This window comes from Miscanthus floridulus, chromosome 5 (genome assembly GCF_019320115.1).
Source record: "Miscanthus floridulus cultivar M001 chromosome 5, ASM1932011v1, whole genome shotgun sequence".
NCBI lineage: Eukaryota > Viridiplantae > Streptophyta > Magnoliopsida > Poales > Poaceae > Miscanthus > Miscanthus floridulus.
Window position 1 is genome coordinate 139510340 of NC_089584.1, and position 12206 is coordinate 139522545.

Consider the following 12206-nt stretch of genomic DNA (forward strand, 5'->3'; position numbering starts at 1 on the left):
GCCGTCGCCGGTTCTCTCATTACATAGCGTGTTTTTGTCAACAAAATGGAAATGGGGACCCGGTCTTGAGAAAAGAGAGGACATTCTCCCTATCTCTTACGTTCGCCTATTGTGGTGTTGTGGTTGAATCCTAGTCCTGTTGTGCTCAGCCCTGAGCGCGAGTGCCTGACTGCGTCAAACAGCTTTTAGAAATTCCCTGCAGGCCCAGTACCGAAAATAATGGCATCACTAAATTTTATAATAATTTTAGAAAAAATATATAAAAATCCGTGTCAAGTCGACGTGAATAAGTTTAATCACAAATATGGCTAAGCTACACTTAGTTCACAGAAAGACATCGACCTTCGTAATAACTATTTTGGTACCTATATGGATTAAAATAAAAAAAGTTACTTTATAAAGTTGTAGATACCATCACGGTATCCAATTTTCGTGTAAATTTTATCATCAGACAAGTTTGTACGGACAACAATTAGCTTCTAAAACTATGTTGACCTTGGAGCACGCATCATAGCTCGCTGAATCATAAGTCGAGAAGCATAAGAAAATGACACGTGGCATGCGATAAGTCACCATTAATGCGTGTAGTTGGGGATGAAAATGGACAAAATCATAGAGGATAATGCTTTCTTCATATTCTAATTCATTTTCCTTTGTCGGATTCGTAGCGAAGTGGATGTTAAATAAATTCAGTTGTGAATATAGATTGCTCAGTTGGATCGATGTCAGAGCAAAAATGGACTTGAATAATTAGATAAGACATAGTTACGTGTGGTTTTTATTGCGGTGGTTGTCATGTTGTTGCTTTCACCGTATGGCTGGTTTTTTATGTATTTTTATTGTATGATGCTTCTTCTTTATTAATATATATGCCCGATAATTTTCGTGCATGGATAGCTTTTTGAAAAAAGGTGACGCGTGTCTTTTTATGATGAGAATCAATCCATAGCCGGAGTCATAAAGCAATAGCAGAACACATAACTTGTTTTAGTCCTAGCCACCATGTCTCATAATTTATAAGAGCCAAGATAACTAGACATACATGATACATGTTGTGAAGATGGCTACAAAATAATACTTGTAGGGGGTAGCTAGACTTAGAGCAAAACTAATGATGTAGCCTATTACTGGCTATAAAGTTTCTTGGTTTGTATGCATACAAGCCGACTGTGAACTTACAACTCGCTTTTCTCATCTCTCATCTCTCCTCTTATCCACATCAATATATGGCCCACTTACAACTCTTTACAGTACTTGCTTTTAAAACGTTGAACATGTAGACTCTTTAAAGTAGTTGACTATTCTATATAGGCCAGGGACTCTTAGGTGCCGTTCGGCTGGTGCAAAAACGAGCCAGAATTCACTGTTCATGGCTGAAAATACTGTTCATGCTCTCACAAATTCCTCCAGATTCATCCAGATTCCTCTAAATTCCTCCGAGCGAACAGGGCCTTAAAGCGTTGAACACGTAGACTTTTTAAAATAGTTGACTATTTTATATAGGCCTTGGATAATCCGTATTCATTTGATTTTACCAATTCTATATCCTACTTGCATCTGCATACAAATCAAATTTGGATTAACTGTATCCACACATTTCTCCATGATTATAATTCACACCTTTCTCCATTTTTAAAATTCAAATTCGAATAGGAGAATTATCAATGTGAGTTGCATCCCTAAGATTAACGGTGAGCCCACTATTTCGCCATTTCATATGGAAATTTTAATAAATCTCAAACTAAAACAACGATATTTACATATCACTGTTTCAATTGGCGAGGAAGGTATATTATTTCTGATATTTTGGTTCGAAGAACTATTTCTACAAAAAAAAAAATGAGAAAACGACGCCTTTGTTTGGTGTCCACCTCAAATTGGGCTAAGCAATGCTGTTTGGTCACATAGGGTATATTTGGTTGTATGATCAATCCCTAGCCTAGTTCCCAGGAGCTAATTTTAACACGTTTGGTTAGCCGCAAAGAGCCCCCTGACTAGGACTAGCCATCCGTGTCCCGATTGAACACTCCAATTGTTCGTTCCGTCGGGCACACCTCAAGGGAGAACCCGAAAATTCATATTTTTTCATCAGGATCACAAATGAGAGAATAAAGCTTACATCATTCTTAACCATTTCTTACATCACTTTTAATACAATATTAGAGTATAATATTTATTATTATAATAGCAGAATGTAATCATATTATCAGAGTTATGAACAATTTAATGTAACAGCGGAATATACACATGTGATCAGAATTACAGCGGAAATAATTATCTATTAATGGCATGATGAAGCATTGATATGTAAACTATGACAACAAATTATAAACTTTTATTTATAAAAACATTTAGTGAGAGTTATAAATAAAAACTATGATCGCAACATAAAGAAAATCCTCTCTGAGCCCATCAGGAGGAATCCACACACAAGGGTCAGCCCTAGCATCCACCTGTCACCTGCAACAGGGAGAAATAAAACCCTGAGTACTCAATTATACTCAGCAAGACTTACCCGACAGGAGGAAAGAAAAGACTCCAAGAATATGCAAGGCTATCTGACTTGTGAGTTTATTGCATCTGCAGGAAGCATTACTAAATGTGTGTTCTTATATTTGATTTTTATTAGCAGTGCATTAGTTCATTAACTAACCATTCTATGTAAACACATGTACTACTTTTAAGCCGATGATAAGCAATCAGAGTTCCTTTTTTCATCTTTCATCTTTCAGTTTTTACTACGATGCTAGAGTTAAGACAAGTCGTACCGACACGGCGGCGATTCATGAATTAATGTCCCCAGCTGGATACCCCAAAACACACACCTCGTTTGTACCCTAGGCACAAGCAGAACCAACCCACTACCCTCCTGTCACAGGGTTCAGGTCCCCGTCCAAACTAGGAAGCCTCCGCCCCTGAGTCCTGGACTCAGTGCGGTGCAAGGACCTCCTAACCTAAAAACCACCGAGACAGTCAGTCCAAAAAGAGTCAAAACCCATAACAAGAGAGTAACAAGTCTTTCCAGCGCCCATACACAAGTATGTGCTTAGGATAATAAATCTGTGACTTGCCTAGCGTCTTATGCAATGGCCAGTCCTTAATCGACACAGACAGGGAAAGTAGTGTAACCAAGCTATGTCCCATTGGCCGCATGACACAACCTCTTACACCCACCAATACCCAAACCATATCTCTGCCCGGTTACCATTTTTCTTTCCACCATTTATATTTTCTAAGTGATAATAATATAATATAATAATATATTTCCTATATCTCGTGACTGACAGACAATCACTCGATTTCTACCGGAGTCATGTAGCATAGCAATCTACACGATCCTGTCATACTAGTAAGACTCATAGGATAAAGATATATTTATGCAAGTGGGTTTCATTCAACTCCTACAAATTTAATGCACAAATACAATTTAAAGTGCAAAAAAGTAGGGGTTATGCACCAGCGCTTGTCTGGGTAAGATTTAATCAGAAGTTAGCTTTCCATTTTGGCGACACGATCCTTAGCACCATCGATTCACCGTCGTTGTTCCTATTATGATATGCAATGCAATACAGAGATGATGTAATAGTTAATTAACACGACAACAACAACTCTTAAACAGAGTACATACTGCGACCTAACAAGCTAGCTCTAATAACTAACGTACTAATCTATGTATCAACATCGTCAAGAAAGGCGTCATTTTCCAAATAGTATTTCAGTTATACAAACCCCGTTGTTTCGTTGTTTCATTCTATCGATTTAATCTTTATTCGAAATAGGGCATCATTATCTACCAAGCGAACTAATTACTCTGGAGCTATAAAAATTACAGTGAGCAGCTAATAATATTAGTAATTTACTGTAAAAATTTTAGAGCTAACACTATCACCGATTTATCACGAAAATTCCTACAATTTTATATTTTTACAATATTAAATATCTCAATTTAATTATATAGCTTCCAAAAATATTATCAGACTATATGAACAAAATATACTATCAGATATATCATAATTTTAGGAACTTAACAAAATTAGTTTTATTATTTTTGGATACCTATACAATTTTATTTTAAATTTACAAATTTACCTTGTAAGCTAAATTAGAAATTGCTCTACAAATTGAAAAGGGCCGGCGCCAAAGTCCTTGGCCCAAAGCGAACCGCGCGCACATAGCCTAGGAGGCCAGCGGCCCACGCAGACTATTTAGGCGCGCAGCAAGCTGGACCAACGAACGGCCCTGGCGGGGCGCCGAGCAGGCCAGTCCAGCGCGCAGCGCGGGCAGCCCAGGCACGACGGCCACTGGTCGGCCCAGCACGCGAGCGCAAGCGGCCCAGCAAGCCAGCCCACGCACGGCCTGCCCAACCGACCTGGCAATCTCACAAAAACGACCCTGCGTTTGTCCTTATTTAACCCGAGATCCAGAGCACTATTCAAATGAGTCACGTATTTTGCACCTAGAACCCTGAACAAAAATTCTACTTCGATTCTTACCCTTCTCTTCATCCTCAAAAGTAGAGGACAGACAGGGGAGCACCGATTGGTGGCGGGAACGGCGCATCCCGGCGTGGTGGCTGCGCAACGGCAGCACGCACGGGGGGAGGAGTGCGTTGCCAGGTGGTGGCGACCACGGCTCATCGGGGTGGTTGCGGGGCACGGCGGTTGGCGAAGCAAGCTCCTTGGCACCGGTGGCCATGGCGTGCGCCGACTCGTCGAGGCTAGCGGCGGGAGGCGAGCAGCTGTGGTCAGCCGGCAGCTAGGCAATTGCGCCCAGCGCGAACGACGGTGGAGGAGGAGCCGTGGAGCAACAGGGCAGCGCTGCGGGCACGGGCGCGACCAAGGAGCAGCGGGCCTAGCGTAGGATGGGGGGTACGTGTGCGCTCGCGCGGGGAAGGGCCGGCACCAGACGCCATGGTACGACTGTAGTGGCGGTGATGGCGCTGTGGTTGCGGCGCTAAGGGGACACAATGGGGCTGGGGAAAGAGCACGGAAGGGATGGTGCTCCAGCACGACCGTGGGACCTGTGCGCTCGCGCGCGCATGTGAAGGGAAACGATGGGCGGGCGGCGCGTGGGGCGTCGGCGGGCTCGGCCCTAGGCGGGTGCTGTAGGGCAGCGGCAATGGAGGGGAAGAGGCACGACAACACGACCTAGGTGCGCTCGTGAGGGACCGGCGGCGGACGGCTTGGCCACAAAGACGTTGGTGACGTCCGGGTGAGGCTGCGCTGGTGGAGGAGCGTGGCGGGGCGCCTTGGAGGGCGCGAATTGTGGCTCTAGAACAAGGAAAAGGGAGGCGGGGTTACGGAGCTTGCGCGCAAGCGCACGCACACGCGAAGGGGTAGCGGTGATGCGATGAACGACAGCGTGGGGGAGAAGCGGGCCGGAGATGCGCGTGGCGCCGTGGAGCTACAGCGTGCGGAAGAGGTGCCTGGGAGGGCAACGCCACGGAGCAGCGGGTCCAGCGTGGGCCACGGGGCTCGCGCGGGCGCGAGGCAGGATGGGGGAAAGGGACCGGTGACGTCGGTGCTAGGCAAGCAGCGGAGAGGAGCTGAGCGAGAGAGCAAGCGAGCAGGGTGGGGGCGCCTCCCTACGGCAGCAGAAAAAAGGGAGGAGGAGCATCGCTGGGGGAAACTGACGACGGTGGACATAACCAAAGCTGGTGCTCAGCTCGAAAGAGAAATCAGAGACAGAGACAGACAGGGGCAGGGAAAAGCGACACAAGCATTAAAGACAGGCTCAGTGGTGGCAATCAAACCAGCGTACACAGCGACGGGGCCGACACCGCGGCGCGACGCTAATAAACCAGAGCTGATTGATTTTGAGCAAGGGGAACGTACCACCGACGTCTCGCGACAACACAGGGCAGGGAGATGTCCCGTCCTCGCTGTGGACGAACCACCGATTGAACGCAATAGCAGAGGACGCGGGTAGGCGCGAGGTAGGTAAAACGAGTGGCCAGCGGCATTTTCGTTTTTGTTTTTGTTTCATTCCTATTTATTTTTGTTTCGTTCCTATTTATTTTTAACTAACAAACATCACACTGACACTCGAACAAGTATACCAACATATTCACTATGTTCATACCTTACTAATAATATAATTTTTCCTGTTTATAATTTATATTATTCTAACTTCCAATTTTTTGTCAGTTTACTAATTTAGACAATTAGTAATATCTAGGCAATATATATATCGTTCTATTTATTAATGGCTTTTTTATTTATAAAAGTTGTTTTTTATGCTTAATCTAATAGAACAAACCGTTCGATATCTATTGGCTAGAATTGTTGCCCGATATTCCTAAATATCTTTACGCACTGAGTAACTTAACTTGGACATGTATTTGAGTCCCCAAAACTGAGTCATACAGGATTCGCTTAACATTTCAAGTATGTTTTAAATAAAAAATCCGAGAAACTCGTTTCAAAAATTTTACTTAGACCTAAATCATAGTGCTAAACAAGATCGTAACACCAGAGTTACACGACTGGGTGGAGAATGAGCGTTGCCGCAAGGGGAAGACGCCGATCGTGAACGATGAAGACGACGCGTGCGTAGCGGTCACTTGCCGGCCTCTTGCTGGATCCGGACTTGGCAAGCTCCTGAACCATTCAGAACGAAGCCCATGGAGCCACGAACGAAACCCAAGAAGCCAAAGAAACCATGAACGAAACCCAAGAACAAGTGTCGTGCATCGTGAGTGGCAGGCTACGGACCACTGCGGTGATGGCTGATGGCGCCGTGCTCGCCATGGTGTTGGCTGCCGCTCTGTGCTCACTGCCTCTGGGCTACCCTCATGCTCGCCGTGCTCGCCGTGGTGATGCCCACCGTCCTCGGCGTGGTGATGGCTGCCGCGCCGTGCTCATCCTGCTGCTCACCAAGGATGAGCACCACCTGTTCGATGCTCAAAAGGGGTAACCGATTCTACATGAAACAAACCAGGCAACCAAATAGAGCCATTTGCTAGCCATGCTTCGATAATACAAGAAATCAAACAACTAGCGATTGCTTGTTGGAAACAGGGTAAAGCTTCCCAGGCTTAGATTATAGCCATGCTGCTAGAACTAAGCTTCCGAGGATCGTAGCCACGCTAGAAATAGGCCATGAAACCAAATGCACACGTAGACCCCACAAAACAAAGACCCATAATTTGGGCCCATTCACCGTAAGGCACAGTCCGAGAGGGGCACTGGCAGAGACCGGGATCACAACGATTCGCGCGTGTGGCGACGGTGGTGGCGGCCGATCGGTGTGATGGCGTGTGGGCACTGGGCAGGACGAGGAGGGAGGTGGTTCAGGGCCGTCGGGGCGTACGTCGGCGCTCCACCACGAGCGTGTCGATCAGGGGAAGCCGACGCGCGACGCGCGACGCGGCGAGGGCACGATGAGGCTAGTGCGCGGCGCCTGCGTCCCATCAGGTCCTATGCTCACCACCAGGCTCCTAGTTCTAGGTGGGCGGCACTGCCAAGTCGTCAACAGTGTACATCATCGACTAGGAAGAGAAGCGCCGTCGCGGTGATGGCGGGCGACAGAGAGGGAGCCGCGAGCTCCACCGCCGACGAGCGGTAGGGCGTGCCCTTCGCTCTGGGCGGCCCAGTGTTCGTGTTGGATTTATTATGGGCTACGCCCATTTATATATTTAATAAATCAATAACTCTATGGCTTGTAATTGTGGGTATTATTATTTGTACCGGATTGGAAGTTAAAAGGACGTTGACTCAACTTAAATGATTGGAATTAATCCGTCTAATTTGAGAAGTTGAGAAACGAACAAAGGCGTGCCACGCGCGCGCGCGCCGCCGCCGCTGCCGGCCGAGCCGGGCTTGGGCTCGGGGCGTGTTAACTTTTTAGCACCCACTAACCATGGGAGTTTCAACTAAAAGCCGACCTGACTCCTGATCTCCCGAGGTCTCTCTGTCTTCCCAGCGCATGCCTCTCCGATTTCCCTGCGAGTCTTCCAACTCCAGTTAAAGAGAGAACACACGCATTCCGGAAGATTGATTCAGTTGCTTGATGGCTTTCCTCATCTCGTAACTCTACGCGCACGGAGGAGCGAGAGGGCAGGTGCCTCCAAAGCCCTTGTCGTTCGGGACCTTGCATGGGGGATCGACAATCAGGTTTTTAGGGAGCGTCTACGCGACTGCCCGAAGAGCCGCCGTCACCAGTCACCATACGCCGTCTTCTTCCTGATCGCTGATGGAGGGAACACCTTCTTCTTCTATGGCATGTCGAGGGAAGTTGCTGGAACTTCAGAATTGTGGATGGGAGGGTATGATCATTTCATCTCCTCTCTGTTTTACGTTCTACATGTTTCAGTAGTTCATCAGTTTATTTCATATGTTCAGTCATGTCAGTTCATAAGATATCTTATGTCTGTTCCTGCTAGATATATGCTCTATGTATGTGTTTCCTGTTTATAGTCCTGTTGTTTCGTATGTAGCTTTATGCTTGTTGCAGATATGAAATATATATCTTTCCATGTATTTCTCTTTGTTATGTTTCATGATCTTCATATGTTTCACATGATATATGATCTAGCATGTATTTTTATCATGGATATAATCAATATCATAATTTCAATGATTAATAATTCTTTATATATCATCATCATGCTGTTAATTTATGGAATTAAAATGACATGGAAAATGCCTATTATCCTAACCATGGGAGTTTCAACTAAAAGTCGGCCTGACTCCTGATCTCCCGGGGTCTCTCTGTCTTCCCAACGCATGCCTCTCCGATTTCCCTGCGAGTCTTTCAACTCCAGTTAAAGAGAGAACACACGCATTCTGGAAGATTGATTCAGTTGCTTGATGGCTTTCCTCATCTCGTAACTCTGCTCGCACGGAGGAGCGAGAGGGCAGGTGCCTTCGAAGCCCTTGTCGTTCGGGACCTTGCACAGGGGATCGGCAATTAGGTTTTTGGGGAGCGTCTACGCGACTACCCGAAGAGCCGCCGTCACCAGTCACCATACGTCGTCTTCTTCCCGATCACTGATGGAGAGAACACCTTCTTCTTCTACAGCATGTCGAGGGAAGTTGCTGGAACTTCGGAATTGCGGATGGGAGGGTATGATCATTTCACCTTCTCTCTGTTTTACGTTCTACATGTTTCAGTAGTTCATCAGTTTATTTCATATGTTCAGTCATGTCAGTTCATAAGATATCTTATGTCTGTTCCTGCTAGATATATGCTCTACGTATGTGTTTCCTATTTATAGTCCTGTTGTTTCATATGTAGCTTTATGCTTATTGCAGATATGAAATATATATCTTTCCATGTGTTTCTCTTTGTTATGTTTCATGATCTTCATATGTTTCATATGATATATGATCTAGCATGTATTTTTATCATGGATATAATCGATATCATGATTTTAATGATTAATAATTCTTTATATGTCATCATCATGCTGTTAATTTATGGAATTAAAATGACATGGAAATTACCTATTATCCTAACAATCCAAAAACCTAGTTTTAGGCATTTTTCTGTCAGAGGTTTTGCTGTTGTGTTAAAGCCTGATCCTTTTGATGGTAAAAACTTCTTGATTTGGAGAGCTAAGATGGAATTGTGGCTCACCGCAATGTCATGTTATCATATCTCTGATGGTAAACCTGCTAACTTGCCTCCTGAGGATGAGGCTAAGTTTAAGGCTAATGACAACCTCTTTTGAGGTGCAGTGATTAGCGCACTTGATCCAAAATTCCAGAAAAGCTATATCATCCTTCCTACAGGGTAAGAGCTATGGGATGCACTTGTGGGAAAGTTTGGAGTTACCGATGCTGGTAGCGAGCTGTACCTCATGGAGCAGCTGTATGACTACAAGGTGGTTGAGAACCGATCTGTAGTGGAACAGGCTCATGAGATTCAGGCACTAGCTAAGGAATTTGAGCTCTTTCCATGTGTCTTACCTAACAAGTTTGTGATTGGCGGTATAATCGCCAAGTTACCACCTTCTTGGAAGGACTTTGCTACCTCACTCAAACATAAGAGACAAGAGTTCAATGTTGAAGAGCTCATTGGTACTCTTGATGTTGAAGAGAGAGCGAGAGCAAAAGACAATGGAAAGAGTGTTAAGACCTCTACTGCTAATGTGGTACAGAAGAGAAACTCTGGATTCCGCAAGTATAAAAAGAAGAAAAACCAGAACAAGCAAGAGAACACAACTAAGCCTGTTCAAATAGCACAGTTTAAAAAGAAGAACAACAATAAGAGAGATGGAGGCTGCTTTGTTTATGGCAGTGAACAGCACTGGGCAAGTGGGTGCCCTGAGCGCAAGTTCAAGCAGGAAAAGAAATCAACAAATGTTGTCACTACTGATACTGGAGAAGGAGCATCTAGGTATGGTAATTCTTTACCATTTGTTCTTTCAGTATGTAATTCACCTGAGTGGTAGATGGATAGTAGTGTAAATATTCATGTGTGTGCTGATGTTTCTCTGTTTTCTTCCTACCAGGTCAAGAGGTCTGGCGCCTTGTTGATGGGAAATGGGTCGTGTGCTCATGTTCTTAGTGTTGGTACGGTCATTCTGAAGTTTACTTTAGGAAAGACAGTGCCATTAAAGAGCGTGCAACATGTGCCTTCTATCAAGAAGAATCTTGTTAGTGCGTCTATGCTATGTCGAGATGGCTACAAAATTGTTCTAGAGTCGAATAAATATGTTGTGTCGAAACATGGTTCCTTTGTTGGTAAAGGATATGATTGCAGAGGCTTGTTCCGCTTATCACTGCATGATGTGTGTAATAAAATGGTGAATTATGTTAATATTTCTGATGAGTCGGATTTATGGCATTCACGTTTCTGTCATGCAAGTTTTGACTGTCTTATGCGGTTAGCAAATCTAAATTTAATTCCTAAATTCAATTTGGTCAAAAAGTCTAAGTGCCATGTATGTGTTGAATCAAAACAACCCCACAAGCCTCACAAGGCTGCTGAGGCGAGGAATTTAGCACCTCTAGAACTTGTCTATTCTGATTTATGCGAAATGAATGAAATTTTGACTAAAGGCAGTAAAAGATACTTCCTCACGTTTATAGATGACTCCACCAGGTTTTGCTATGTGTATCTCTTAAAAACAAAAGATGAAGCGTTTAATTATTTTAAGACCTATAAAGCTGAAGTTGAGAACCAACTTAAGAGGAAAATAAAGCGGTTAAGGTTCGATCGAGGTGGAGAATATTTCTCTAATGTTTTCGATGAGTTCTGTGTGGAACATGGTATTATTCATGAAAGGATACCGCCATTCTCACCACAATCCAATGGGGTTGCTGAAAGGAAAAACCGCACTCTAACAGAGTTAGTGAATGCCATGTTGAGTACTGCGGGATTATCCAAGGAATGGTGGGGTGAGGCGATTTTGATAGCATGTCATGTCCTGAACAGAGTTCCAACAAAGAACAAAGAGATCACACCATTTGAGGAATGGGAAAAGAGAAGATTAAATCTCTCATATTTGTGCACTTAGGGTTGCTTGGCTAAAGTAAATGTGCCAATCAACAAAAAGTGTAAACTTGGGCCTAAAACTGTTGATTGTATTTTCCTTGGCTATGCCTTTCATAACATTGGGTATAGGTTCTTAATTATAAAGTCTGAAGTTCCTGATATGTATGTTGATACAATCATAGAATCCAGAGACGCTACATTCTTTGAGAATGAATTCCCAATGAAGAATACACCTAGTGAAACAAGTCATGAGACTAATTCCCCATGAACATGAACTGTCTATTCTAATAGACCATGCTGAAGAATCTCATGTATACATCCTTGAGGAGGATGACACTATAGTCACTCGAAAGAGTAAGAGACAGAGGGTTGCAAAATTCTTTGGTGATGACTATTTAGTGTACCTTGTGGAAGACATACCAACCACCATTAGAGAGGCATATTCTTCTCCTGATGTTGACTTGTGGAAGGAAGCAGTAAGGAGTGAGATGGATTCTATTATGTCTAATGGAACTTGGGAGGTCGTTGACCGTCCTTATGGGTGTCAACCTATAGGTTGCAAATAGATTTTTAAGAAAAAACTTAGGCCTGATGGTACAATTGAGAGGTACAAGGCAAGGCTTATGGCCAAATGATATACCCAAAAAGAGGGTGAAGATTTCTTTGACACCTATTCACCAGTTGCTCGATTGACTACAATTTGCATCTTAATTACCGTGGCTGCCTCTTATGGTCTTATCATTCATCAGATGAATGTTAAGACA